The sequence below is a fragment of the Musca autumnalis genome, unplaced genomic scaffold (genome assembly GCF_047663935.1).
Source record: "Musca autumnalis isolate F117 unplaced genomic scaffold, ASM4766393v1 scaffold_1, whole genome shotgun sequence".
Taxonomy (NCBI): Eukaryota; Metazoa; Arthropoda; class Insecta; order Diptera; family Muscidae; genus Musca; species Musca autumnalis.
In genome coordinates, this window is record NW_027411644.1 from 101,608,512 (window position 1) to 101,617,637 (window position 9,126).

Below are 9,126 nucleotides of genomic sequence, written 5' to 3' on the forward strand. Positions count from 1 at the left end.
TATCCACCACACCACCCGGGACCATTCTATGTGCTGGTCACATCGGACACCCCAATCAGTTCTCGTAGAAAGAATTGCGAATTGCACTTATTTGCAAAATTAGAAACAATAAAAATAGAGGATAACTACGTATGCAAATGTATTGGCTACAACATGTTTCGCCTAACTTTCAACAATTACAATTCTGCAAACAACTTTTCCCAAAATAAAAATCTGTCGACCGTTGGTCTAAAAGCGAAAATCCCTGAAAGGTTCGTCCAGAGATTCTATGTGATTAAAAATGTCCCGAAATCTATTATGGGACTCACAATTAAAGAATCAATAAAAAACAACAATGACATTGATGTACTCTCTGTCTATCGTTTTATGAGAAAAACTGACAATGGTACAATGGAACCGACTGAAACGGTCAAAATAGGCATAGTATGCGATGGTGTTCCGCAAGAAATCTTTATGTGCGGTGCCAGAATTACTCCCGACCTATACATTCCTCCAATACGGCAATGCAAGAACTGCGGCCGCCTTGGACATATAGCAATACGTTGTCGATCAAGAAAAAGATGTTTAAAATGTGGAAAAGTTCTAATTTGCCCGGTAGAATGTAAAACTGAGAAATGTGCAGACTGTTTGTCAACAACATCTTGCAAAGTCGAGTGTGGCACTCCCAAATGCATCCTCTGCAATAGCGGGGAACACACTTCATCTGAATCGAAAAAATGCCCAGTTTGGGAAGAAGAGCGGAACCTAAAAACAATAATGGCTCTATCAAATCTTTCAAAGAAAGAAGTTATAGAAAAATAATCCGGAGTTCAAAACTACTATGAAATACTTTCCGATGATAAATATGGCAGTGCATTCCCACCCATAAAGAATAATAAGAACAACAAAAATAATTCAATAACAAAGAAAAACATACAAGATGAAATTAACAAGAGAATTACAAAAATAAAATACAACAAGGTGGCTGCCCCACAAGTCAAACAAAGCTTCCCCGTAGCAAGCCCAATTCAAGTTACACCATCAAAACCCATATTCCAGCATGCACGTTTTTCAAAAGTCTCCAGTCTAGAAAAAACTATGTCATTATTTGCAGATCAAATGAAAAAAATTCTCACTTCAGTAAACTGCCAGGAAGGCCTTGATGTCCTCCAAAACTTCCAACAATCTATTTTAGTCACCCCAACATCCTCAAATAAATCATCCAATGATTCAATACCGGCGGAAGCCCCCACATAATAGCATTGATATCAAATCTGAAAAGAAATTGTATACATTAATACAAATCTCTATTAAATATTAAATCTTACTGAACATTCTACAATACAACATTCAAAGTCTTAATAAAAACAAGTGCTTCTTAGAAATATATTTAAAAAAACTTAACATCGACATTTGTGTGTTAAGTGAAATCTTCAATATAGATGAAAGTAAAAACTCAACCTCAATACAAAACTACAATATTCTATCAAAGAAACGGCAGGACAAATACGGTGGTGTTGCCTTCGTCATACATAACAAGATAAAATTCAAAAAACTAAATTTCCAAACACAATTTGACATATTAATATGTGAAACAACTAGCCTTTCCTCAAATATCACTCTTGCATCTGTTTATCTTCCTCACACTCTTAAGTGTAAAGATATAAAAAATGAACTTGAAAAGCTTATATCCTTCCTGGAAACTAAACCAAATGTTTTCATATGTGGTGATTTTAATGCTCGCCATTCGGCATATGGTGATTTGTTTGACTCACAACGTGGTAAACTTATTAAGTCGATATTTGACACATCATCTTTCCGATGTATTAATAACGGTCAATTTACATTCAAAAAACAGTTGGACGAACCAAAGTGCTCAGTATTAGACTTGTCATTTACAAATACAATGTTCAATGTGTCATGGGGTGTTCATCCAACAACAATTGGAGGAAGCCATCATTATCCAATTATAATGAATATTTCATCTATTTCAATTAAACCTACAAAGTTTCTTGCCAAGAAAAAGCTCTTAAGAAGTTTAAACAATATATATCTTGGTTCATCCTTTGACAGCATTCATGCTACGTTCAAAGGAGAACTTAGAAATTCTACGTATACTGTTCCTGACAATGCAACCCCAAAGGCTTGGTGGGATCCTTTCGTAGAAAGGACTTACCGTTTACAACTTGCGGCTCAAAAAGTATTTGATCGTGATAAAAACAGACTAAACGCCAAAAAGTTAAAGGATGCAATCAAGAACTTCAAAAATGCTGTTAAATATGCAAAAGGACACTCTTTTAAAAATACGATATCAACTCTTAGTAAAGCTCCAAGCTCGAAATCTTTGTTTAGAGTTGTACGTGGGTGCAAGAATTCACTTACTTCCTCAACACAGTCAAAATGGTCTTCGGACAATGACAAAAACTTCTTAATACATCTTAAAAATCAGGTTCCTGATAACACGCCGGTGAATATCGACCTATCATCTACACAACCAACTGAAGAACTCACATACGAAGAATTTTCCAATGTTCTAAAAAACAAAACCAGACCCTCTGCTGCTGGCATCGACGGCGTTACGTATGAAATGGTAAGTCATCTTTCTGACTTTTCAAAAACTAATTTACTCAAAGCAATTAACTCTGAATGGACAAACTGCAACATCAGAGAAGAATGGCGAAAAATTAAGATTGTTCCCATTCCGAAGAGAGGCAAAGATCTCGATGAAATAACAAATTTTAGGTCAATAGCTCTAATATCTGTATTCATGAAAATAATCAATCTGATGATAAAAGACAGACTTCAAGCGTTTCTGGATGAAAACCATATTCTTCCTTCCAACACCTACGCATATAGGAAACACCCCTCGGCATCTATGTGCATTAATGATATCCTACACACAATCAACTTTCACAAAGAAAAGGGAGAAAAAGTAATTCTTTTATCTTTGGACGTGGCTAAGGCATATGATTGTGTCAAAATTGACATTTTAAGCAAAATAATGCACGAACTAAGTTGTCCATCTAACTTGATTCAATGGATCATAAACTTCCTAAGTCGACGTGTCCTAATTCTGGGGGACAGTCAAATAAAAATTTACAATGGACTACCACAAGGCAGCTGTCTTAGTCCCACCTTATTCAATATATACACGCTAGGTCTACATGCGATTAATGATGACAAAACCTATACCTTCCAATTCGCGGATGATTTTATTATAATATCCACGCACAAAGTGTTTGAATCTGCCAACCTCAATCTTCAGCTCAAGGTTAACAAATTCCATCATATGTTGTCTCAGCTAAACCTCAAACATAACGCAGAGAAAACGGTAACAATGTATGTCGCCAAAGGAGCAAGGAAAACTCCCAATATAAATATTCAAGGCGTTGCAGTCAAAGCGGTAAACTCAATAAAATTTCTCGGTAGGCACATCAAAAACAGCTTAACTCTGAAAGAACACTATGAAGAAACTCTGTCATCGTGCAACTCCACCCTAAATGCGCTAAAAATGATAAATTCGTTGAAACAGGGCATACACCCAAAAACTGCAATTTCGTTATCGAAAGCGTTAATTTTTTCCAAAACGGAATACTCCATTTCATCTATGGCCCACATGCCATCATACATAAACCGGAAGGTCACAAGCTTTCAAAATCAAACACTAAGAAGAAGTTTGGGATTAACACCGTCTACGCCTGTCCACATCATCTATTCACTTTCCCTTTCACTGCCTCCAGAGCAGCGTTCTCAATATCTAGCATCCAAAGAGCTGATTAAGTTCAAAATGTATCACAGGACCATTTACAACAAAATTACGTCAACACCCTCTTCTAAAACAAGTCTAGGGAGAATATATATTAAATTCAAAAATATTTTTGATGACGTTATGGTCAATCAGATTGTCCCACCTACAAGCAAAATATTGTTCTTGCTTGATATTTTCAACACCAAGAAAGGATCACAATCCAACGAATATTTTAGATCTACTCTACAAGAGAAACTCCATGACTTCAGGTGTAATGGAACCTCCATCTGGGCTACGGATGCCTCGGTATTATCAAATAGTACCGGATGTGCTGTATGCAGCATCTCAAGCAACCAAGACTTCTTATTCAAAATTAATACAAAACTTTCATCGTTAATGGGCGAACTCCATGCAATACAGAAAGCAATTGACATTATAATTGAAGACGGCATTGAGAAGGCCGTAATCCTAACAGACAGCAGAAATGCACTCTTATTATTGATGAATAACACAACTCAAAACTTTCTTGCAAATGACATCGTCTACAAAATCAACAATTCTGTTATTTCCTCGCTCACATTTATTTGGACACCATCGCACATTGGAATCGCAGCCAACGAGCGCGCTGACTACTATGCGAAAGCGAAATTGGCCGCTGATGTTGGATGTATAATACCATCCCGACTCGCTGTAAAAGAAGCACTCACTACCATCTTCCAAAATCTATGGACAGAATGGGAAAATTCATATAAAGACATTTCTAGATCCAAAGGAACTTATTTCTACCAATTCTTTCCCGAACTTCCGAAAACCCACTGGTTCTCAGGAACAAAACTCTCTCCTGAAAATATCAAGCTAGTGAATAGACTCCTTACAGGCCACACATATGGAAAAGCCTACCTGCACAAAATGAATGTTGCTGCTTCAAACATCTGTGAAACTTGCAACACCACCGAGACTGATAACCACATAATTTTTCAGTGCTGCAAATACGACGCTATCAGAAATAACTTCTCATTCTTCAACAAATATAACAACTTACCCGGCCTACTAAGTAGGAAATCAATTCCAGAAATCGAGGAACTATGCAAATTTATACAGCAAGCCAAAATTTCACTCTAGTATTCGTCTTTTTTCTACCAACCGCAAATACACAAACAATCCTTATCACCAAGAAATTGTCGGAATGATAACCGATTAACCAGCCCTGGCAGTTGAGTACTTCGGGTATTCGACCAACCACCTGACAACACTGCAGCAGCAGACAAATCCAAAAAAAAAAAAAAAAAAAAAATTAGAGATATACGTTTTCGATTTATGGCAAAACGAGTCGAATCGTTTTCCATCACATACCTGGGGCCTAATTACATGATTCGATTCAATCGAGTATTTGCTCGTGAAAAAGATTTCGACACGATAAAAAAGCGGCATGACGAGATTCGATCGAAATCGTTGATCGAATGTTTCGAGAGTAACCGGTAATCGAACTATGAAAACCTATGTATACTATAGGGAATATTATGAAGGTAGATGTAAAAAAGGTGTTTTTTGAAAGCAAGAACAAAAAAAAACCAAAATTATGAATAAAAAATGTAAATATTTGTGGAATTTGTTGAACAATACATTCAATAATAATTTCGGAATGAAGTTGTGCTATGAAAATAAGAAAATTATTAATTCTTGCAAAATCTTTTTGACATTGTTGTAACGGATTGCTGATACATCTACCTTAATAATCCTCTCTCAAAATAAATGAGAGAGAGTTTGGTGGATGTTTTGCATTAGCCTCTCTGAGAGAATATTTCCTTGGTAAACAACGGGGGATGAAATGTTTAAAATGTACTTCACTTATACAATAAAGGCTATTAATATTAAATATTTTTTTCCTTTTTCCAGAAATGCTTATTTTTCAGCTAATTTTTAACGACTGCAGAAGTAATTTTTGGTTAATGATTGCATGCATTTTAATTCTAAATTTATCACAATTTCTCAAAACGACTGCAAAGGACTTTTCCCAATTTCTCTTGTTATATTGTCTAAAAAATGCTGCCAATTATTTACTAACATCGTTTTTCTTCTATAAAACGACAACAAACAACAATTTTTACATTTTAAATAAAAAGATAATAAGGAAATCTTTCATTTTATTTGTTTACGATAGGTAATTTGGCCTCGAGAAATTACTCGCAAATTTATGCTCAATTACTCGATAATTTTACTCGATAACGAATGTTGTCATCCCAACTTTGAGTACTCAGGTCGAAACAACTTGATATCGAATCACATAATTAGGCCCCTGATTGTGTTTAATGGGTCGATTCTGTATTGCGGCACGAGTCGTGTTGCGTTGCCAGATGCAATTTTTGCTTTACGTATGGCAAAAGTCTCCCGGCGCCGTCAAATTCTGTCACAATAAAGTTCATTTTCGGACGACAACAATTAGCTATCGCCATGCATATTTACAAGTGAATAAAAACGAAAAATTGAAACAAGTAACATTTTCATTTATTTTAAGTGAATTTGTTATAATATTAAACAAATTATATTAGTTATCGCAGTTCACCTTTAGCTCTCGCAGTAAACGGTCAACATTCTTTTTCGTGCGCACAACACACAAGTCTACGTGTCAAAAAAACATTAGAAACAGTCTATAGTTCTGCTTTTCTTATTAAACTATCGAGTTTTTTCCCTCTCTTTTGTATAAGATCTTTTTGAATTATACGTTATTAGTGGTTAACCCGTACAATGGCTTCCTCCTCCGGAGGAAATTATTATGCTTGTTTGGATCCCGGAGAATCTAATCCGGTGTCTCCCAGGCGCAAAAAACAAAAAACCAGCTCTACGTATACACTTGGCAACACAATGGATTACCCTCCACTTCTCTCCACAAACCCAAGAAAGAACCAGTGTCCAAAATACATAGTGATGAAGAGCAAATATGCTGACAAACCTCTGAATTCATTCAACATTTTTCTCGTTTCGAAAGCAATCTATATCTAGCGAATCTCCATTAAAAACTATTTTTACAAGAGATGGTAATTTGCTGTTTTTAACGAAAAATGAATCTCAAGCCCACCGTTTTCTGAAGGCGAAGAATCTCGCAGGCATTTGTCCTATTGAGTGCACTCTACATCCAACTTTAAATACAATAAAAGGCTTTATTTATTGTGACCTGTTAACTAATCTATCTGAGGATCAAATAGTTAGTGGTATGAAATCTCAAGGTGTAATTGGTTGCAAAAAATAACAACATTCAAAAATGGCACAGTATCAAATACTCCAATGCACATTTTGGACTTTGACCTCTATGATCTTCCACAAACGGTAGAAGTTGGAATCGTTACATGTAAAATTAAGCAATATGTACCTAATCCATTGCAGTGCAAAAACTGCTTTAAAATTGGCCACACCAAAAAATTCTGCAAAAACAATGCAACCTGCGAAGTTTGCTCTTCCGCCATACACGATCCTACTCCATGTACAAAAATACAATGCATAAATTGCAATCACCCACATCGCTCCAATAACAAAAACTGCCCAGCAATGCTACAAAGGAAAGAAGTACTAAAATACAAAATCACAAATAAGTGCTCATTTAAAGAGGCAATTCAAAAAACACCTATAAACAACGCAACTGAAATTCTCACTGAATCATTAGAGAGTGCAATAGAAGAAAGAAAGAAAAGATTGCAATATATCAAAAACAACAACAGTGCAACTACCGTTGCACAACATTCAAACCCAATTGCCAGTGAAACAGAACCTAACAACAAAATAACAAATTTACAAGAACCCACCACAACAAACTCATCATCAACTGTTAACAGCAAAATTCTCATTGTTAGCTCCCCTAAGAGTATAACAACATCAACTTTAACTCCCACAAATACGCCCTCAATAAAGGAAACAACACAAAACAAATCGAATTTAAATAACAACTCAACAACTCTCACTAAAACAACTTCTTCTTCAACACTCAATTACTCAAATGACAATACTCACCAACAAGGCAACAACACTCTCAGATTAACCTCAGCAAAAATTAGCAGCAGAAGGCCTGAAATACAAGATATCGACGATGTCGATATGAACAATCCTACAGATACACATCCATATGAATAATTTTAAGATTATTCAATGGAATATAAAAGGATTAATAAACAATTTTATCGATCTACAATTATTACTAAAAGATCACAACCCTTTTTTCTTATCACTACAAAAAACACATATTCCTTATAATATACAACCAATATCTCCCAATTCATACATCACCTATTCGGCAAATAAACCCGAAAATACTACTGCGAAAAGCGGAATCGCAGTGTGTATTAAACCCCATATACCGCATCGAAGAATTTCTAACAATTCAAAAATACTTAACATTGCCATTGAAATTACTCTTAACATAAAATTCACCATAGTTTCTGCCTATATTGGACCTAACGAAGCATTTGCTATTTCTGATATCTTAGATATGTTTTCCAATATACATACACCAATAGTTTTCATTGGTGATGTTAATAGTTGGAATATAATCTGGGGATCCAACAGAACTAATTCTCGGGGCGCCATACTAGAAAACGCTTTTAATATGCAAAATTTATGTGTACTTAATGACGGCAAACCCACCCATCTCTCAACATTTGGAACTCTTACTAACATAGACGTATCTTGCTGCTCTCCATTCTTGTTATCTATGGTTAGCAGTAACACACTTGATGATCTTTATGGTAGCGATCATTTTCCCATAATTACCAACGTCAACCTCAGCACTCCTTTCATAAAAATTAAGCCACAATACAAATATAACCTGGCAAAAGCAGATTGGAACTCTTATATGACAAATGTCGACATTGAGCTTGATAACAGAACTCTTAATGGAAATCCAAATAAAGTTAACGCTATCATCACTAAAGTCATCCGTAATGCGTGCAAAAAATGTATTCCTATGTCAAAATATACGACAAAAACTTCAGTTCCCTGGTGGAACAAGGATTTAAACCACCTACGTAAAAATAAGGTCACAACTTATCGCAAATTTAGAAAATCACCCTCTTCGGAGAATCTAAAATTGTATAAAAAGTCGAATGCCAAATTTAGATATGAATCTAAAAAGGCAAAAGCCATCTGTTTTTACAACTTTACCAGAACCATCAGCCGTGATGCACCTCTACACTTTGTTTGGCAAAGGATAAATACAATGTCAAGAAAACACACAAGCCATTTATTTACTACAATGGAACACAATGGAGTAGCTATAAGTAATCCAGAGGAAATTGCCAATGAGTTTGGACACATATGGTCAACAGAATCATCCGACACCAAATTTTCTCCAGAGTTTTGTTCTGCAAAATCTGACGTACCATCTTCTTATTCTAACATCCCCTCAAACAGGC

At 35.5% G+C, this 9,126-nt stretch overlaps 1 protein-coding gene across 1 annotated transcript in view; it reads right to left on the reverse strand.

The window, feature by feature from the left end:
* pug (pug C-1-tetrahydrofolate synthase, cytoplasmic) overlaps positions 1-8,088 on the reverse strand; it is a 99,992-nt gene extending 91,904 nt beyond the window's left edge. Inside the window, exon 1 of the mRNA XM_073986441.1 lies at positions 8,084-8,088. The gene's annotated coding sequence lies outside the window, so the exon portion shown is untranslated. The remainder of the gene's footprint in view (positions 1-8,083) is intronic.
* Positions 8,089-9,126: the final 1,038 nt, after the last annotated feature.